At 54.6% G+C, this 19,600-nt stretch overlaps 1 long non-coding RNA gene across 2 annotated transcripts; it reads left to right on the top strand.

The window, feature by feature from the left end:
* Positions 1 to 1,078: 1,078 nt before the first annotated feature.
* On the top strand, positions 1,079 to 19,291 carry LOC137448851 (uncharacterized). Of its 2 annotated transcripts, none has more exons than XR_010989241.1 (4): positions 1,079 to 1,214; positions 14,301 to 14,434; positions 17,462 to 17,595; positions 19,118 to 19,291. It is a non-coding gene; the product is annotated as an uncharacterized lncRNA (long non-coding RNA). The 2 variants fall into 2 exon arrangements; XR_010989240.1 differs by having other exon boundaries at positions 19,115 to 19,291.
* The last annotated feature ends 309 nt before the right edge of the window (positions 19,292 to 19,600 follow it).

The following is a 19,600-nucleotide window of genomic DNA, read 5'->3' as shown; positions in this document are numbered from 1 at the left end:
TTGTTGTGACCCAGGTGCACTCAGGTGCTGGAAATGGCCCTTCTGCAGCTTTTGCCTGATCTTGCTGGAATTCAGTCAGGCCTCTGCAGCTCCTCCCAGGCAAGGAGGTGAAATACAAGAGCTCCTAAATGCTGTTTGCTCCCAGCCTGCTCCCCTTGCTGAGTTACTCCAGTTTTAGTGCTCCAGCACTTAGCCTTGGTTTGCATGGCAGAAAGCATGGAATGATGCAAGATGAACCTGACCTTGAACATGTAGAAACAGCTTAGTTTTGGGTAGTTGGGCTCCTGGGTAAGCCACTCATTGAGCCCAAAGACAGGGCTGAGAGGTGCCATGGCAGTACTTGTGTGACAGTAGCAATGGTTGTAGCAGCCATGCTGAGGGCTGCTACTGCTGGGCTGGTGCCTTGCTGGGAGTGGGAAGTGCTGCTGAGATGCAGGTTGTAATACTGCTGCTGGAGCTGGGTTTCACATTCTCCTTGTGCCCTGCAGCTGAGTTCCCTGGGGATGGTAGAACAGGCCCAGGGATGGATCTGGAACAATAGGCTGAGCCAGTGGCTGCATGGCATCCTGGATCCCCAATGTCAAACATGAGCCAGTCTGCCAGCCTCACTGGAATGCTTGGGTTAGAGCTCACCTCTGCACTCAGGAGCTGGCCTGGATGCTCAGGAGCAGGATACCCAGGGGGGTTGTGGAGTCTCTTTCTCTGGAGACTGTCAAAACCTGCCTGGATGCATTCCTGTGCAGACTACCTTAAGGGACCCTGCTCTGGCAGGGGGGTTGGTCTCTTCCAACCCCCTCTGTTCTGTGATCTCCCTGTCCTTCAATCCCTGCTGCATCCTGGATAAGAGCAGTCTGTGGGCCATCCACCAGCAGAGGAGGGCCAGGACAGGCAGACAGTGCTGGCAGAAGTGGCTGCTCAGGTCTCAGTGCAGTGGCTTGATTACCTGGCTGGTGGTCCTGTGTGTGTACAGGCAGCTCATGCTATTCCCCAGCCACTCTGTTACCAAATTTACACTTCCTGAGCCTTTTCAGGAGCAAGCCTGGATAGGTAGAGTGGTGCTAAGCTATGCAGGAACACAACTGTACAGGGCTCTCTCCTTCTTTAGGGTTTCCTCAAGCAACCTTCCCTGGAACTGCAACAGGAGCATCAAGTTTGCTGAGCTTTGGTTGGACCCCCCAGTATCTACAGGAGAAACTCTGGGACTCTTCTCACAGGTTAGTTGTGACGTTTCTGGGCTGGACAGGGTCTGTAACCAGGAGGCTTGCCCCAAGTCCAGCTGGGAAGCAGCAGTCTTGGAGCACTCCAAGGCAGCAGGATGGGACCACATCGATTTGCAAGCTTGGAAGTCCTGGTGCTGGGTCGGCAGTGGGCATCTGTGAGAGGTTTTTGAGAGAAAGAGCTGTTCTGCATGGGCCTCTGTCCAGAAACTCCTGCAGCTGTGTGGCTGGGAGCAAAACCAGAGCACCTGAAACTGCTGCAGAGGAGCATGATGCTGTTCTTCAGCTGGCTGCTTCATCACTTGAAGTGAAAAAAGCTACAGGAGACCCCTCCTCTTTCAAGCAGCAAATGGCTCCCCAGCAGACACGTGGGGATGCTAAATCCACACCAGCAGGGACATGTAGATGACTGCTCAGGACTCTTTTAGTTCTTGAAAGTGGCAGGGTCTATTTTCAGCACTGGGACTTTAAGTGGTTTAGGTCTGAAACCACCTCAAGGGCTGAAAGTCAAGCCTGCTTCTCTGAGTGTGGCTGTACTTGAGCAGCCAAGCACTCCACCAAAGCAAATGCTGTGTAGCATTTGACCTTCTACCCCTCTACAGGTATGAGTTGGTCTCTTCTCCCTAGTAACAAGTGGTAGGAAGGAAGGAAATGGCTTCAAGTTGTCCCAGGGGAGGCTTAGGTTGGCTATTAGGAGAAAATTCTTCCCTGAAACTCATCTTAAAGCCTGGAACAGGCTCCCTAAGGAGGTGGCTGCATTCCCACCCCTGGAGGTGGTTCAGAGAGGCAGGAGATGTTGCTGGGGGCCATGGTTTAGCACCAGCCTTGGCAGAGTCGGAGAATGGTTGGACTTGGGCTCAGAGGTGTTTTCCAGCCAGAACTATTCCATGATTCTGTGTTGAGGAGGCTCTGGGGGGGATTTGATTTACTGAAAAGAAACACCCAGATCTTACAGCAAGAGGGATCACAACTCAGTGTCTTGGGGATCTTGGTTTGGGTGGTAGATGGAGACTGCGTGGTGAAAGCTGAGCTCCTGAGGAAGGAGGAGAGCTTGAATCTGGTCCTGTGAAACAGCTTCCTTTTGCCAGGTTATCTTGGGGGGGAATAACTGCCTGCTCATGAAGAAAGAGATCCCTGAGCAGGCCTGTCTTGAGGGTTCCTCTTTCTGAGGGGGGATGTTGGGGCTTGTCCTTTGTCTGTGGTACAGATCTCAGTTAAACCAATCCTTTAAAAATGCTCCAATATCCTCTCAATTCCCTCTAAGACAGGCTCCCCTCAGGCTGAGCCTGGCAGAGCCCTCAGTCCACAGTAGCTGGCTGAGCTGGGCTGGAGCTGGCAGGGCTGGAGGGTCTCCCCCTCTCCTGCCACACTGTGCTGGGCAGTGCTTTCATCTGGAGGGCCTGGGGATGGCCAGGCTGGGTTTTCCATAGGAATGATTATTTTTGTTGGGGGGGAGAGGGGGAATGCAACCCTTCTCTCTGCCAGCTTTCCCTAAAGCTCCCAGCAGAGCAAGAAGGCTCTTGGGGTACATGCAGCTGCTTCACCCAGCTCTGCTGAGTCAGGAGGCAAAACATAGGCTCAGAAAGCCAAATCTCAGGTTCTAGTGAAATGCTTTCTTCTTCTTCATGCCCTGAAGGACATTTCCCTCAAGTGAGAGCTGTGCCATGCCATCTGTAGGCCCCCTGCAACAAAACCTGGAGGTGGGGATTGGGGGGGGGAATCCCTCCTGTTTCACAGGTACACTCAAAATGATGCTATGATGATATTCTTTCATCTGGAGCCAAGGTTGCTTGGCTTTCCTTGGAGCTGGACTGCAGGAAATCCCACAGTGCTTGGAAGGAGGCAGGGAGGCAAGAAGCAAAAAGGATGGAGAGAAATAGAGAGCTGGGTACCAAGAGAAGCTGGTTGAGTTGTCAAAAGAGCTGTGACATGTGTCAGGGTCATGCTTCCTGGTACCTGTGCACATCTCCCATCGTTTTACAGGGAAAAGATCCATGGCTTAGATGCAACAACAATGTAAGTCCAACCTGAGACTGCTCTGGTCCCTCCTGATGCTGTGAACACAGTCTCATACATCTCAGGCCACTTGGCTCTGGTGAGACCTCAACTGGAGTGCTGTGTCCAGGGCTGGAGCCCTCAGCAGAGGAAGGACATGGACCTGATGGAGCAGATCCAAGGGAGGGACATGAAAATGATCCTGGTGTTGGAGCACCTCTGCTACAAGGAGAGGCTGAGGGAGCCTGGAAAAGAGGAGGCTCTGGGGAAACCTAATAGCTGACTGCAGACAGGGTTGGGCTAGGTGACCTTTGGAGGTCCCTTCCAACCCAGACCATTGTATGATCTTGAGGACAAAGTCAGATGCACATCAGCAGAGCAAGTCCCTCAAACCAGGGATGTCATCCCATGAGCAACCTCCTACCCTGCTGGTATGTGGAGCAGGGCTTTCACCCAAAGGCTTGGTCCTGAGTCTCTCAACTAGTTGCCCTGCTGTGTTGTGAGGGTACCAGAGAGAAGATACTTTTGCCCCTCAGCATCCTTCAGATGCTTTCAGGAGCTGAGTTGAGCCTGGAGGGTTGAGAGGAGCACAGCCAGGCCAGTTTGTGGTGGCCATCCCCTGGGTGGGTGAAATGTAGGTCAGATGATCCCAGGAAAAGCCAGGCTGTGTGAGGGGGGGAGAAAGGTCACCAGGAGAAGCCCCAAGAGGAACATGGCTCCTCCAGCTACAGCAGAGAGAGCTGATGGCAGTGCTTGGGGCAGAGACTTTGTCTCCAGCTCGTTTGTGTGGCTGCTGCTGAGCCCGGACAGCCCGAGCCTGACCATCGACAGCCAGCGGCACCCGCTCGGCCGCGGCAGATCAAGCGCCCCGTGGGTGGCTTGCTGCGGGCCAGGGCACAGGGGGGTCCTCCCCGAGGCTGGAGGTGCAGTGGTCAAGGCTGCCTCCTATCAGCTCTTCAAATATTTGTGTGCATCTGTGACCTTCAGCCTTTCCCATCATGGGAGTGGTTTTGGCTGCAGAGGGCTGGCAGCCTCCTGTGCCTTCAGCCACGGGCCCAGGAGCAGGGCCGGGTGGGTGAGCTGCTCGTAGGGGATCTTCCTTCTGCTAAGGTTTAACTCCACAGAATCACAAACCAGGCTGGAAAAGACCTCTGAGACCATCAAGCCCAACCTCTCACCCTGCACCATCCAACCAACTAGACCATGGCACTAAGTGCCTCATCCAGTCCCTTGTAAATGCTTCCAGGGATGTGACTCCACCACCTCCCTGGGCAGCACATTCCCATGGCCAAGCTCTCTTGCTGGGAAGAATTTCTCCCTAACATCCAGCCCAAACTTCCTCCTGCACAGCTTGAGACTGTCCTCTTGTTCTGCTGCTGGTTGCATGGCAGAAGAGACCAACCCTCACCTGGCTACAGCCTCTCTTCAGGTAGCTGTAGAGAGCAGTAAGGTCTCCCCTGGCAAAAGCTGTGCTGAGATAGCTCTCAAGAGCCCAGCCCCACATCTCCCACAGGTGTCAGGGATGAGTCCCTGCAGGTCCCCAGGATGCTCACAGCGAGCTGGGTGGCTGGGCAGGGGAGCCTCTGTGCTGCCATGATCTGGGCTTGCCCATCCCCATTGCCAGCTGGCAGACATCACTGCCACTCGGAATGCCAGTGATCTCTCCCTACTGCTGACCAACTTTTCCCCAAGCAAGCAGAGGGCAGACTCTGCTCATTGATGCAGCACCGTGGCCAAAGTCCTCTGGAGTCCCCAACACAAGGACAAGGACCTCTTGGAGTGGGTCCAGAGGAGACCATGAAGATCATGGGAGGGCTGGAGCACCTCCCCTGTGGGGATGGGCTCAGCCTGGAGAAGAGAAGGCTCTGGGGAAACCTTATAGCAGCCTTCCAGTACCTGAAGAGAGCCTACAAGAAAGCTGGGGAGGGACTTTTTATGTGGGCTTGTAGTGGCAGGATGAGGATGGATGGCTCTAAGCTGGAAGAAGGGAGATTTAGACTGGGGATTAGGAAGAAATTCCTTCCAGTGAGGGTGGTGAGAGACTGGAACAGGTTGGCATGGGATGTTGTGGATGCCTCCTCCCTGGAGGTGTTCAAGACCAGGTTGGTCAAGGCCTTGAGTTACCTGTTCCAGTGGAAGGTGTCCTTGCCCATGGCAGGGGGGTTGGAATCAGATGATCTCTAAGGTCCCTTCCAACTAAACCATTCCATGATCTGAGCAGCACCACTTCTGTGCTTGTCCCTGGCCAAGTGCTGCATTGCTTCCTGGACTATTTCCTGGTCAGATTTCCCCCCTGTGTTTCTGAGGAAGCTTCTCCTTATCCTAGGCCTCTTTTCTTCCTAGCTCAGGACTCCCCAGCCTGGCTTGCTCTTGCCCCTGGACAGGGTGACCCAGCTCTCTTGCAGGACAGCCTGGTTGATTTGGTAACCTGCTTGCATGCAGCCTTATTTGAACTCTCTCACATCTTTCTTGGCCACTCTGAGTTTGCCCAGGAAGGGAACAAGCTCAGCAGCTGGTGCTGGCTGTGGCTACTGGCAGTGATGTGGTTCATGTTCCATCTCCAGTGCCTCCCTTCCAGAAAGGCAAACTTCTCCAACTGGGCTGCCAGTGGGCAGAGGCCAGGGTTGGGGCTGGCTGTGGCACTTTGTGAGGGCTCTTGCTCTACCTGCTGCTTCCTCTGGGGAACACCAGCAACAATGCAGTGGGGCTGTTCAGTCTTGAGAAGACTGAGACCTTCCAGAGGTCCAGAGACCTCCAGCCCCAGGAGATGGAGAGATTGTGAGACCTTAGCTGGGAAAAAGAGCTGAGTGTGCCTTTCTGTGGCAGTTTGGTCTCTTCTCCCTCCTACATGGCATTTTCCCCCTGCTGCTTCAGCCCAGGATGTTAGAATCACAGAATGGGTTGGAAGGGACCTCCAAAGGTAATCTAGTCCAACCCCCCTTCAGTGAGCAACATCCTCCATTAGATCAGGTTGCCCAGAGCCCCATGGAGCCTGACCTTGAATATCTCCAAGGATGGAGCCTCAACTACCTCCCTGGGCAACCTGTTCCAGGGTTCCACTACCCTCATGGTAAAGAGCTTCCTCCTGCTGTCCAACCTAAATCTACTCTTCTCTACTTCCAAACCATTGCCCCTTGTCCTATGGCCTCTGGACACAGTCCCTTCCCAGCCTCCTTGTAGGCCCCCTCCAGGCACTGGAGTCCTTTCCTTCACTTGCAGCTGCCCCATGAATGCCACATTCCCCCCCACCTGCAGAAGGTCCAGGGAAGGCCAGCACCCACCCTGCAGGCACTGCCCCTGGCTTTGCTTTTCAGAAGTCACAAACTGATGCTGTGTAAAAGTGTTCCTCAGAGTTGTCTTAGAGGTTTTCATCTTTTACCTTCTCCACCTTAATGCTGAAAGATCTCTTGTGTTACCTACTCAACTCCCACCATCCCTGGCAGGAGCAAAGCCTGTGCTCCCTCTGCAAGATCAGCAGCTTCAGCACTGATAACTCAGCTGCTGGAGGAAACAAAACTCCCTGTCTGGGGCCAGAGGGGCTGCAGCCTCTGCTGCTTTGGAGGGTGTTACACTGGGGGAGGATTCAGGTCAGATCCCCAGGGAGCAAAATGTGAAGGGGTCCTGAGTGGTGCAGTTGATAAGACTGAAGGATGGGAAGCCATCCAGAGGGACCTAGATAGGGTGGAGAAGTGGGCTGAGGAGGTTCAATAAGGCAAAGTGCAAGGTCCTGCACCTGGGGTGGGGTAATGCTTGATATCAATCCAGGCTGAGATGGAGAAAAGCCCTGCAGGAAAGGTTGTTATCATTCAGCCTTTTATCTTTGCTCTCAGCCAGATCATAGAAGCACAGAACTGTCAGGGTTGGAAGGGACCTCAAGGCTCAGCCAGCTCCAACCCCCTGCCATGGGCAGGGACTCCTCACACTGCAGCAGGTTGCTCACAGCCACATCCAGCCTGGCTGCAAACACCTCCAGGGATGAGACTTCCACCACCTCCCTGGGCAACCTGTGCCAGGCTCTCACCACCCTCATGGGGAAGAACTTCTTCCTCACATCCAATCTGAATCTATCCATTTCTGGTTTTGTTCCATTCCCCCTAGTCCTATCACTTCCTGACCCCCACTGATCTTGCAGGCAGCCCAGCTGCACAGCCCTGCAGTACTGGGTGCCCTGGCTGCACAGCCCTGCAGTACTGGATGCCCTGGCTGCACAGCCCTGCAGTACTGGGTGCCCTGGCAGCCCAACTGCACAGCCCTGCAGTACTGGATGCCCTGGCAGCCCAGCTGCACAGCCCTGCAGTACTGGATGCCCTGGCAGCCAAGCTGCACAGCTCTGCAGTACTGGATGCCCTGGCAGCCCAGCTGCACAGCCCTGCAGTACTGGATGCCCTGGCAGCCAAGCTGCACAGCTCTGCAGTACTGGATGCCCTGGCAGCCCAGCTGCACAGCCCTGCAGTACTGGATGCCCTGGCAGCCAAGCTGCACAGCCCTGCAGTACTGGATGCCCTGGCTGCACAGCCCTGCAGTACTGGATGCCCTGGCTGCACAGCCCTGCAGTACTGGATGCCCTGGCTGCACAGCTCTGCAGTACTGGATGCCCTGGCAGCCCAGCTGCACAGCCCTGCAGTACTGGATGCCCTGGCAGCCCAGCTGCACAGCTCTGCAGTACTGGATGCCCTGGCTGCACAGCCCTGCAGTACTGGATGCCCTGGCAGCCCAGCTGCACAGCCCTGCAGTACTGGATGCCCTGGCTGCACAGCCCTGCAGTACTGGATGCCCTGGCAGCCCAACTGCACAGCCCTGCAGTACTGGATGCCCTGGCAGCCCAGCTGCACAGCCCTGCAGTACTGGATGCCCTGGCAGCCCAGCTGCACAGCTCTGCAGAACTGGATGCCCTGGCAGCCAAGCTGCACAGCCCTGCAGTACTGGATGCCCTGGCAGCCCAGCTGCACAGCTCTGCAGAACTGGATGCCCTGGCAGCCCAGCTGCACAGCTCTGCAGAACTGGATGCCCTGGCTGCACAGCTCTGCAGTACTGGATGCCCTGGCAGCCCAACTGCACAGCCCTGCAGTACTGGGTGCCCTGGCTGCACAGCCCTGCAGTACTGGATGCCCTGGCTGCACAGCCCTGCAGTACTGGATGCCCTGGCAGCCAAGCTGCACAGCCCTGCAGTACTGGATGCCCTGGGAGCCCAGCTGCACAGCCCTGCAGTACTGGATGCCCTGGCAGCCCAGCTGCACAGCCCTGCAGTACTGGATGCCCTGGCTGCACAGCCCTGCAGTACTGGGTGCCCTGGCAGCCCAGCTGCCTCCCAGTTGCCTGCAGCAAACAATCCACCAGACCCTCCAGGCTCAAGTGCCTTGCAACAAGGACCAATCCCAAAGGGCTGTGCCAGTCTGATGCTTGAGTCTGTGGATCTGGGCCTTGCCATGGCTTCTCTGGCATCTAGTAATGGTTCACCTCCTGCTGCAGCCTGTGCAGAGGGGAGGGAGGGCTTCATAAGAGCTCTTGCCCAATTCTCTCCTCTCTTCAGAAAACTCATGGGAATGTCTTGCCTTATGAAGCTCCCATCCACTATCAAATCTGTTTGAAAGGGCTCAGGGGATCAAAATGTTAAACAGGAGAGGGGGGAGAATACAGGGGGGGAGCAGATACAGCTCTGAGTTAAGCTTTCATGGCCTTCAGAACCGCTGCTGAAACCAAGTCAAGGAATCAAAGGAGTTGTTTCCAGGAAGAGTATTCCACAAGCCTCAAGCTGATTTCCTTCCCAGAGGCATGAAAGGCACTCTTTGATAGATATTGTAATCAAAACCCCCCACAGCCTGGGGATTTTCCCCTCTTTTTTTCCCCTTCCATTTCTATTTACTGTTACTAATTCTTGGGGGAAGGGAGCAGTAAGAGAATACACATTTCACAGGGAGAATAAAAAGCCCAAGGCAAGCAGCTACTCTCTCATAGCAATGTGCCTAGGGAGGGAGTCTTTCTGTGGGCAAACTGTGGAGCTGCTGGCCTGGGACACATTTCTGTTCCTAGATACCACCTTGGGCTCTTGGTTTGGGGTTTTGTACTCCTGTGGCTTTCTAGGATGCTGGAATTCATCTCTGACTCTGGTACTGGGCTGGGCTGCATTTTTAAGACCTGATTCAAAGCCCACTAAAGGCAGGAGCTTTTTGCTGGTGAGGTCAGAGGTCTCTGGGGCAGGAAGAGTGTAACTGCTCTCCTCCTGTCTTTTTTTCCCTCTTGTTGTTTTTTGTCTTTATATTCTCTTTTTGTTCTCTTTTCATTTTTGTCTCTTTTATTTTTCCTCTCTCCCCTCTTCTCCTTCTCTCTCTCCTCTCCTCCTTCTCTCTCTCCTCCTTCTCTCTCCCCTCTCCTCCTTCTCTCTCTCCTCTCCTCTCCTCTCCTCCTTCTCTCTCCCCTCCTTCTCTCTCCCCTCTCCTCCTTCTCTCTCCCCTCTCCTCCTTCTCTCTCCCCTCTCCTCCTTCTCTCTCCCCTCTCCTCCTTCTCTCTCCCCTCTCCTCCTTCTCTCTCCCCTCTCCTCCTTCTCTCTCCCCTCTCCTCCTTCTCTCTCCCCTCTCCTCCTTCTCTCTCCCCTCTCCTCCTTCTCTCTCCCCTCTCCTCCTTCTCTCTCCCCTCTCCTCCTTCTCTCTCCCCTCTCCTCCTTCTCTCTCCCCTCTCCTCCTTCTCTCTCCCCTCTCCTCCTTCTCTCTCCCCTCTCCTCCTTCTCTCTCCCCTCTCCTCCTTCTCTCTCCCCTCCCCTCCTTCTCTCTCCCCTCCTTCTCTCTCCCCTCTCCTCCTTCTCTCTCCCCTCTTTCTTTATTGCCTTTATTTTCTCCCTCCAGAAGATCACAGTGAAAGGGTTTGAAGAGCAAGCAAAGCAGTACATTTTGTGTTAAAAGTAAAGCACTCAGGTCAGGTCCACCCTGTTTCCACTGAAGCAAGGATCCTGCTTCAATCAGGATATTGCCCTACCCACACCTTCCACCAAATCAGATAGGGATCCTGAATTACTCCTGCCTGGGGGAAGCTGGGGCTGGCCCCTTCAAAAAGAGAGGTCTTTACCTTCTCCTGTTGGATTTTGTTGTTCTGAACAAATGAAAGGATTTGTGAGAAGAGGAAAAAGGAAAGGAAGGTCCCCTGGGTGCCACTGGCCTTCTTGGCCACAAGGGCACATTGCTGCCTCCTGGTGAATTTGTTGTCCACCAGCACTCCCAGGTCCTCTTCCTCAGAGGTTTCTCTGTTGCCAGCTCTCCAGCCTGTGCAGGTCCCTGGGCCTGGATGGCTTATTTGCCCTTCCTTGGGTTTCACCCAGAGGCTGCTCTCAGCCAACCTGCGTGTTGTTCCCCTGCCTTCCCTGGGCTTTGGGCAGGCTCTGTGTGCCGCCAGGGTTATCTCTGCTTCCTGGAACTCGCTCTTGGAACTGGCTGAGTGTCTTCACTGCCGGCCTGCTTTCCCCTGTAACTCTTACCTCTGGGTCTGACAGAGCTCCCAGACTCATGGAATCATATATGTGGTGATCTCAAAGGTCTCTTCACAGCTCTAAGTGCTTGCCTAGAGCCTGCAATCCCATTAGTGCCAAAACACCACCACCAAACCAGGTCCCCCAGCAGCACACCCATGCAGCTGTTAAATGCCTCCAGGATGGGGACTCCACCTCCTCCCTGGGCAGCCTGCTCCAATGCCTGAAAACCCTTTCTGTGAATTTTTCACCCCCAATATCCAACCTCAACCTCCCTTGGCACAACTTGAAGCTGTTTTCCCCTTGTCCTGTCACTTGTTGCATGTGAGAGGAGACCAACCCCCACCTGGCTCCAAGCTCCTGAGGTCTCAAAACACCTCCAGGGATGGGGGGTTCAGCTGCCTCATGTTTCACTGTGCTAAACTGCACAGCAAAGGCTGGGGAGGCAGCATACAACTAGGAGCTGAGGTGGCTATGCAGAGGAGCTTTACATTGTTGCTCTCAAGGTAAATATTTCCCTTGAGCATACAGAGTCAAAGTACAGCTTGCAATGTATATGTACACAGGGGGAGATAAAGCACAGCTTGCTTCCAGCTAGGATGTCTGCTTTGCTCTGGGTCAGTGCTCACCACCTCCTCTTCTGCCATGCTGCTGGGACTTCCCCAGTGTGCTGATGGTACCCTGGGGTGCATCAAGATGTGTGTCCAGCAGCTCTAGGGAGGTTCTTCTCCCCCTCTGCTCTGCCCTGGTGAGACCACAGCTGGAATACTGTGTCCAGTCCTGGGCTCCCCAGTTCAAGAGAGTCAGAGACCTGCTGGAGAGAGTCCAACAGAGAGCCATGAGGATGATTAGGGGACTTGAGCATCTCCCCTGTGAGGAGAGGCTGAGAGCATTGGGGCCTTGAGAAGACTGAGAGGGGATCTGATCAATGCCTATTTGATAACTGAGGGGTGGGTGTCAGGTGGAGGGGGCCAAGCTCTTTTTGGTGGTGTGCACTAATAAGACAAGGAACAATGGAGACAAACTTGAACATAGAAGGCTTCAGCTCAACATGAGGAGAAACTTCTTTACAGTGAGGGTGCCAGAGCCCTGGAGCAGGCTGCCCAGAGAGGTTGTGGAGTCTGCATCTCTGGGGACTTTCAAACCCCACCTGGATGCATTCCTGTGCAGACTCCCCTGGGTGACCCTGCTCTGGCAGGGGGGTTGGACTGAGTGATCTCTGGAGGTCCCTTCCAGCCTCTCATGTCCTGTGACACTGTGGAATCTCTGCCAGTCAAGTCAAGGCTTTTGTCAAATTCAGTTGGGTTTGTGCTCTGCTGTTGAGGTTCTGCTTTCATATGAGGACTTCTCCCAGCCCTGGAGGGTGAACCTGTTCTCCAGGGCTTGTATTTAACACAGCAGCTGGGCAGAGAGATGGTGTGATTCTCCCCCTTGGGGCATGGGTGGCTGCTGTTGGGAAGCTCTGCTTGAAGGCTGCTCTTCCAGCAGCACACAGAGCCAGGGAATTACAGCATGTGTGATCATTTCCAGCCAGGGTGGCTGGGAATGGGTCCAGAGAGGCCCTGCCCTCTGTTAAGTTTTAAGCACATGGTGCTTACTGAGTCAGAAAGACCCTAAAATGCACTCTTTGAAGGGCTGTTTGTTAAGATAACCTTGGCATTTGTGTCCTGCTTGGGTTTTACACCGTGGTGCTCTTTGGAAGGGATTCCCCCAGCTTCCTTGTGCTATGGGAAGAGGCTAATGAGCTCTGCAGGAGTCACCGCCCCGGCAGCGGGAACAGGGAACCAACTCTGCTGCCTGGAGCAGATCCACACTGCCTCTGCATGGCTGGTGGGTCCAGGAACTCAGCTCCCTGGCAGGTATGAGCACACCAAAGGCCATTGCCCAGGGGATGGCTCTGTTGTGCCAGAATCCTTCAGACTGCCCGGGGTGGTGATGACCTTGCTCCCAGGCTTTCTCCCTTTCAACCCCCTCTTGCTCTGCTTTGATTTTGAGTGTCCCCATCAAACACCAGCTGGTGCTGCCCCTTGCCAAGGAGACCAATGGCCAAAAGTCCTTTTTGTTTGTTTGTTGGTTTTGTAATGCAAGCTGCAGGCACAGTATCTCAGTACTTTAGAGGCTGGAAGGGACCTCCAGAGATCACCCAGTCCAACCCCCCTGCCAGAGCAGGATCACCCAGGGTAGTCTGCACAGGGATGCATCCAGGTGGGTATGGAAAGTCTCCAGAGAAGGAGACTCCACAATCTCTCTGGGCAGCTTTCAAGTGCTCAGGGCTGCACCAGGAGAGCAGACCCAAAGCACAAGTGGCTGGGGATGCACATGGCTCTCTGGAGTGGTTTCTCTTTCAGCACACCCAAGTGGCTGGGGATGCACATGGCTCTCTGGAGTGGTTTCTCTTTCAGCACACCCACAGGAGCAGGCAATAGCAGCCAGGCTTCAGGGCAGGCTGAAGGCACTGGTGTGTTAGGTGGTGCATGAATGCCTGGGGAACTTACACATGTGGGCAGGTGAGGCAGGCAAACAGTAAGGGCTGAGGGATGGAAGAGGTGTTTCACAGGCATCCCTTGGAGCTCCCCAGGAAGATCCAGGGCAAAGCCTAGCAGGGCACTTTAGGGTTTGGGGGGATTTCCCCTGGCCAGAGTTAACCCCACCACCCCCATGTGAATCCATAGGTTCATAGAATGGTTTGGGTTGGTGGAGACCTTAAATATTACCTAGTCCCAACATCTCTGCCATGAGCAAGGATACCTTTCACTGGCCCAGGTTGCTCAAGGCCTTCTCCAACCTGGCCTTGAACACCTCCAGGGAGGAGGCATCCACAGCCTCCCTGGGCAGCCTGTTCCAGTGTCTCAGCACCTCACTGGGAGGAACTTGTTCCTATACCAGTCTTCTGTCTCAGGGTAAGGAGACAAGTAAGACATCTCTGGCAAACCTGAAACTGGACTTGGAATTTTCCCCACAGCTCCCAGTTTCCCCTTTGGCTCACCTGAAAACCTCCAGCCCTCTGGTGTTTTGGCACCCCAGCACTGCCTCTCCTGCTGTGCTGCTGCAGCATGGGCTGGCATGGTCCAGTGCTGGTGATCATTAGTTCCAAGCTCTCACCTGCTTGAAATGTCAGCCTGACACCTGGGTGTGAGCATAGCCAGAGAGGTGCTTGCTCTTCTCTTTGCTGAGACACAAACCCCTGCTCTGCTAGAGTACAAAGTGGTGTGTGCAGGCAGCAAGCACAGTGTGCCCTTGGATGGTGGCAGGCAGGTATATGGCTCAGGGTTAGCATTTACCTTGGCATTATTCAAGTGCCACCTCACACCCAGATTCAACCTCTCCCCAGGCCTGACATTTCCTGCTTTTTCTTTTCAAGGAAAGCTGCTCAGAACCCCTCACTGGCTTGGTTTGGGGCTGTTGGCAGTTCTCTGTTTCTTCCCACCTTCCTGCCTGGTGTCCTGGGCCACCTGCCTCCTCTCTTCCTTCCTCCAGTGCAGGCACCTGCTGAGTTCTTTTTGCTGACTCACAGATCAGCTCTGCACTCCACTGGTGTCCCTTTGGTGTCTGTCAGCTGAGGAAACACAACAGCAGGAGAAAAATCAGAGGGGGGGATAAAATGGCAGCTCATTGTATTTGTTTTCCCACAGGAAACCCCAGGCTGCTTTCAGTGGGATTAAGATGCTGAGATGTTAAGGCAGGCAGCAAGTGTGAAACCTGCTAAGATGGCACATGGAAAGTGAGAAGTGATTGCTCCATCACAGGCTGGTGGTGGCAGAGGCAGGTAAGCTGCATGTCTGTGAATCACTGCCACCCATCTTCCCAGCTTTGCAAAGTCCTGAGGAAGTTCCTTGTGAAGTCTCAGCTCCCAGAGGCACAGAATTTTGTGTGCAGCCAAACTTCCAAGTGAGGCATGAGCTTATCTGGACCTAAAGCCAATTTGGGGGTGGCAGAAAGCTGTAGGAGATGATCAGAGGGCTGGAGCACCTCCCCTATGGGGACAGGCTGTGAGAGTTGGGGCTGTTCAGCCTGGAGAAGAGAAGGCTCCAGGGAGACCTTATAGTATTCCAGTACCTGAAGGGGGCTACCAGAAAGCTGGGGAGGAGCTTTTCACAAGGGTTTGTAGTGATAGGATGAGGGGGCATGGATTGAAGCTGGGAGAGGGGAGATTTAGACTGGAGATCAGGAAGAGATTCTTTCCAGTGGGGGTGGTGAGACACTGGAACAGGTGTCCAGGGAGGCTGTGGATGCCTCTCCCCTGAAGGTGTTCAAGGCCAGGTTGGATGAGTGCTTGAGCCATGTGGCCTAGTGGAAGGTGTCCCTGCCCATGGCAGGAGGTTGGAACTGGCTGATCTTTAAGGTCCCTTCCAAGCCAAACCATTCTATGATGCTATGCCTCTCCTGCATCCACTGTAGATGAAGATGTCCTGGAGGGAAGAGGTGCCTGTGCCTTTCTCCTTGCCCTGATGGAAGTGCCCTTTCTCCCCAGCTGTATGTAGCCCTGCTGCTGTGGGCTGGCCAGTGGGAGGCCACCCTTTGGTTTTGTGATGAAGGATTAGGTAATTTCCTTCCTCCTCTCCTCTGGAAGGTGTTTTGATTAGCATAAGCATTGTGTTCCCGAATTAGCTTGTGTTCCTGGCTTTGCCCTTAGGCTGGCTTTTCCTGTTCCAAGCCTGCTCTGGCACCGACACAGCTTTCCACCAGCTGAAGCTGGGATGGATCCAGCCAGGCTCAGCCTACCAGCTCCCTCAGGCTGATGCTGAGACTACTAAGAGCTGCTCTTCCAACCCTGAAGCTCTCTAGTGTCTGGGCTGGCTGGGTGCAAGCTTTCCAAGAGCCCAGGCTTTCATGTGAGGCTCATGGTCCATCCCATGTGCTGGACCAGGACCAGGAGCAGCTGGGAGTAGGGTGCATCTGCTTCCCTGCTGCTTGGAGGTTGGCAGTGCAGTGTTGGATGCCTCATGGGGAGTGACAAAGCCTTTGGGGAGCTGTGTGGACCTCCCAAGGGGCACTCTCAGCTCCCATTCCATGACTCCCCAGCTAGTGCTCCTCCCACCACGGAGCAGAGCTGTGGTGACAAGGAAACAGTGGGACAGGGATCTCAGGGGTGAAAGCCATGAGTGCTCCTGGAAATGTCTTCTTCTGCAAACACCCAGGGCAAAGCCCAGCTGCTGGGGCACAGGGTGTTTAGTGCCCTCTGGGCACTGGGTTGTCCCCCTGGTCTCTGCCTGCCAGCTCACTGAAGCAGCCCTGGTTCATATTTCATGTTCAGGAGGTATTTTCCAGTCCCATGTGGAGTTGGGTCAAGAAAGGGGGAGGCTGGGGCATACCCTGCTCCAGCAGCAGGCACAGCTTGTGTGGCATTGTGGTGCTTTTCAATCCAAAGCTCAGCCACACAACCACAGAACCATGGGTGAGGATGGAGAGGAGCAATCTAGAAGCTCTTGCCAGCAGCCTCCTATGGCTGCACCATGGCCTCAGCACCATCTGCTGCTGCTGCCCCCACCTCCAGTTTCCAGCGTTGGAGCAGAGCTTATTAACTCAAGCAAGTGCTTGGCAGGGCAGGCAGGCCAGAAGAGACCATGAGGGACCTGATGAGGCCAGGGGAACCCACTCCTGCTTTTATGACAGAGGGGAAGCTCCCTCCAGAGTCTCCAAAGGGACTGAGGATGGATGTGGGAGCATCTGGAGGATCAGCCCAGCTAGTACAGCACACAGCATCGTGCTCATAGTGCAGGCAGCAGCCAAATCTGCTCCCCTGCTCCTGCTCCTAGCAGTTGGGGTTGGGTTGTTTGTTTATTTCTGTAGCAGCAAGTACCCCAGGGTGGGACTGGGGATGGTAGGCACCTCCCCAAAGGGCCCAGGAGCAAAGTGCACCCCTGAGCCTGGGCAGAGGTGCCCAGTCTTGGCTAAGAAAACACGAGCTGTGCCTGCCTGAATGCTCAGCTGGCAGCCTGGACCTGAGGGCTTTGGTTGCTCCAGTCCCAGCTGGCTCCTCAGAGAGGGATTTTGTGGTCACCTCTGCACAGCTGAGCCTCAGGAGCAGGGCAGTGAGGGACCTCAGGGCGTCCTGCAGGAGCTTGAGGCTGGGTTTGATGGCTGCTGGCCGGAGTTAACAATCCCCCAGCCGTGGCTGATGAATTTGGGATAACTAATACCTCCAAGGGAAAGCTTTGGAGCTGCTCCAAGGCTGAACAACAGCTTCTTCACCAGCAGCCAAGGACTTGGGGATGCAAAAATAACTAGGAGCTGCAAAAGCTGAGCTGGAGCAAGGGATATTCAAAGCAGCAGCAAGAGAAAACCTTCCAGCAGTCAGGATGAGCGTGGATAATTGCCAGCACTTGGGGGGCTTAGACCACAGGCTCCACAGCCCCCTGCACGTGGGGTGGGTGCTGCCTCTGGGCAGGAGTGAGGGAACTGGTAGTTAGGGAGAGCTCCTGTGAGATGTGGGGAGGGAAGATGGTACTGGTCACAGAGAAACTGGTGGCCTGGGATCTGTAGCTCACTTGGAGAACAAAAGGGCAGCACCAGGGTGGAATGTATAGGCTCAGCATCCCCAGGAGCAGGGAGAAAGATCTAAGGATAGACCAACTGCAGCCCATGAATGCTGGGAGGAGTGCTGTAGGGTGAACCAGCCTTGAGCCATGTAGGGATGAGTGACCTCATGAAGCTCGACAAGGTCCTACACCTGGGTCAGGGAATTCCAAGCACAAATATAGGCTAAGCAAGGAGTGGCTTGAGAGCAGTCTGGAGAAGGAGGACTTGGAGGTTGATGAAGAACTTAACAAGAGCTGGCAATATGCATTTGCAGCCCAGAAGGCCAACCCTGTCCCAGGCTGAATCAAAAGAAGTATGACCTGCAGGACAAGGGAGCTGCTTCTGCCCTTCTGCTCTCTTGAGACCCCACCTGGAGCACTGTGTCCAGTTCTGGAGCCTCCATTACAGGTAGGATCTGTACAGTGTCCAGAGCAGGGCCATGAGGATGAGCAGGGGGCTGGAGCTGCTCTGCTATGGAGACAGACTGAGAGAGTTGGGGTTGTTCAGTCTGGAGAAGACTCCAAGGAGACCTTATTGTGGTCTTCCAGTGTCTGAAGGGGGCTACAAGAAAGCTGGGGGGGGACTTTTTAGGGTGTCAGGGAGTGACAGGACTGGGGGGATGGAGCAAAACTAGAAATGGATAGATTCAGACTGGATGTGAGGAAGAAGTTCTTCCCCATGAGGGTGGTGAGAGCCTGGCACAGGTTGCCCAGGGAGGTGGTGGAAGCCTCCTGCCTGGAGGTGTTTGCAGCCAGGCTGGAGGTGGCTGTGAGCAACCTGCTGTGGTGTGAAGTGTCCCTGCCCATGGCAGGGGGGTTGGAGCTGGCTGAGCCTTGAGGTCCCTCCCAGCCCTGACAATTCTATGATTCTATATTTTTCCTCTTCTACCATCACATCAGCCTGCATGAAACAGTCACTCATTCTCCTTGCCAATGTGTTGAGATGTACCAGGCTGTGGGCAGACCTGCTGCCCTTCCCCAGCCCAGCCTCAATAGCACAGCTTGTTCTCTGTGCAAGGGATGACGATGTGGGGGCAGCTGCTGTGAGTCCCAGGACACCATGGAAAGTAGCCCTGGTTGCTGCTCCAGGAGATCTGGCCATGGAGATACAATAACATGGGTGCCCCTAGCATCTACAAGGAGTTGCAGAGGGATGAGGTCTGCCCTCAGCCTCCTCTTTTTCAAGCTAAGCAGCCCCAGCTCCTTCAGTTGCTCCTCATCAGATTTATTCCCCAGGCCCTTCCCCAGCTTCCTTGCCCTCCTCTGCCCTGGCTCCAGCACCTCCACACCTCTCTTGGATTGAGGTGCCCAAAACTGGACACAGTACTCCAGGTGTGGCCTCCCCAGGGCTGAGTACAAGGGGACGATCCCCTCCCTGCTGGGCACAGCACTGCTGATACAAGCCAGGATGCCACTGGCTTTCTTGGCCAGCTGGGCCAGGAATGGTCACCACAAGGAAGGAGCAGAAGTGAGAGTGAGATGTCTTTGAGCTTGGCTGAAGATGTGGAGGTGTGGTAGATGTATTCCCACTCAAGCCCAGAGCTTTAGCGTGGTTCAGGGTGACAGGTGTGGCCAGTGCAACCTGCATGGTGCAGAGCAGGGAAGAGAACTCTCTGCTCTGCCAGTTTATGGCTCCTGCTTGGCTGTGTCTTGCCTGGGTCTGGGTGCTGGGCTAGTTTTGGAGGCACATTCCTGGAGAGTTATACATTTGGTCCAAGATGGTTCTCATGTTCTTATGGCACAGACTAGCAGGGCATAGCATCTCCTCCAGTAGCCTGGCTCTTCTCCAGTAGTTGGTCCCTTCCAACATGACTGGAGGCCACTCCACCCCCTTCCCCTTTTCAAGGTACTGGGGCATCCAAATCGCTTCCAGACCACTAATGCCCTCTGGCACCTGAGTAACACACCTTCTGCTTCTTCTGTCCCAGCAGGGCCAGGCCAGGAGGCACACAAAGGGTGCATGCCTAGAGGACAGCCACCACATGGATAGCACTAACCATTGTGTGCAGCTCCGGGCATGGTTTTGTCTCTGTCCTGGGACCCACAAGCTAGTGGTGGATCAGACCCAGCACTGTATGACTGCACAGCATTTGCAGACCTTGAATCACCATGAGCAGGTATCTCTACACCTCCCTGAAGGGTGACTCTTCTAACCTAGTGACAACTGACAGCACTAGAGGAAATGGCCTCAAGCTGCACCCAGGGAAGGTTTGAATTGGATCTTAGAAGAAAGTTCTTGACTGAAAGGGTTCTCAAAGATGGGAAGAGGCTGCCCAGGAAGGTGGTGGAATCTGCTTCCCTGGAGGTGTTTCAAAGATGCAGAGCTGTGGTGCTGAGGGCCATGGTTTAGCACCAGCCTTGGCAGAGGTAGAGAAGGGTTCTATGATGATGCTTTCCAGCCCAAACGACTCCAT

The sequence above is a fragment of the Melanerpes formicivorus genome, unplaced genomic scaffold (assembly GCF_026170545.1).
Source record: "Melanerpes formicivorus ecotype bairdi unplaced genomic scaffold, bMelFor1.0.p_v2 SCAF_26, whole genome shotgun sequence".
Lineage (NCBI taxonomy): Eukaryota > Metazoa > Chordata > Aves > Piciformes > Picidae > Melanerpes > Melanerpes formicivorus.
The sequence above is the reverse complement of the archived record's forward strand: the minus strand, read 5'-3'. Positions and strand labels throughout refer to the sequence as shown.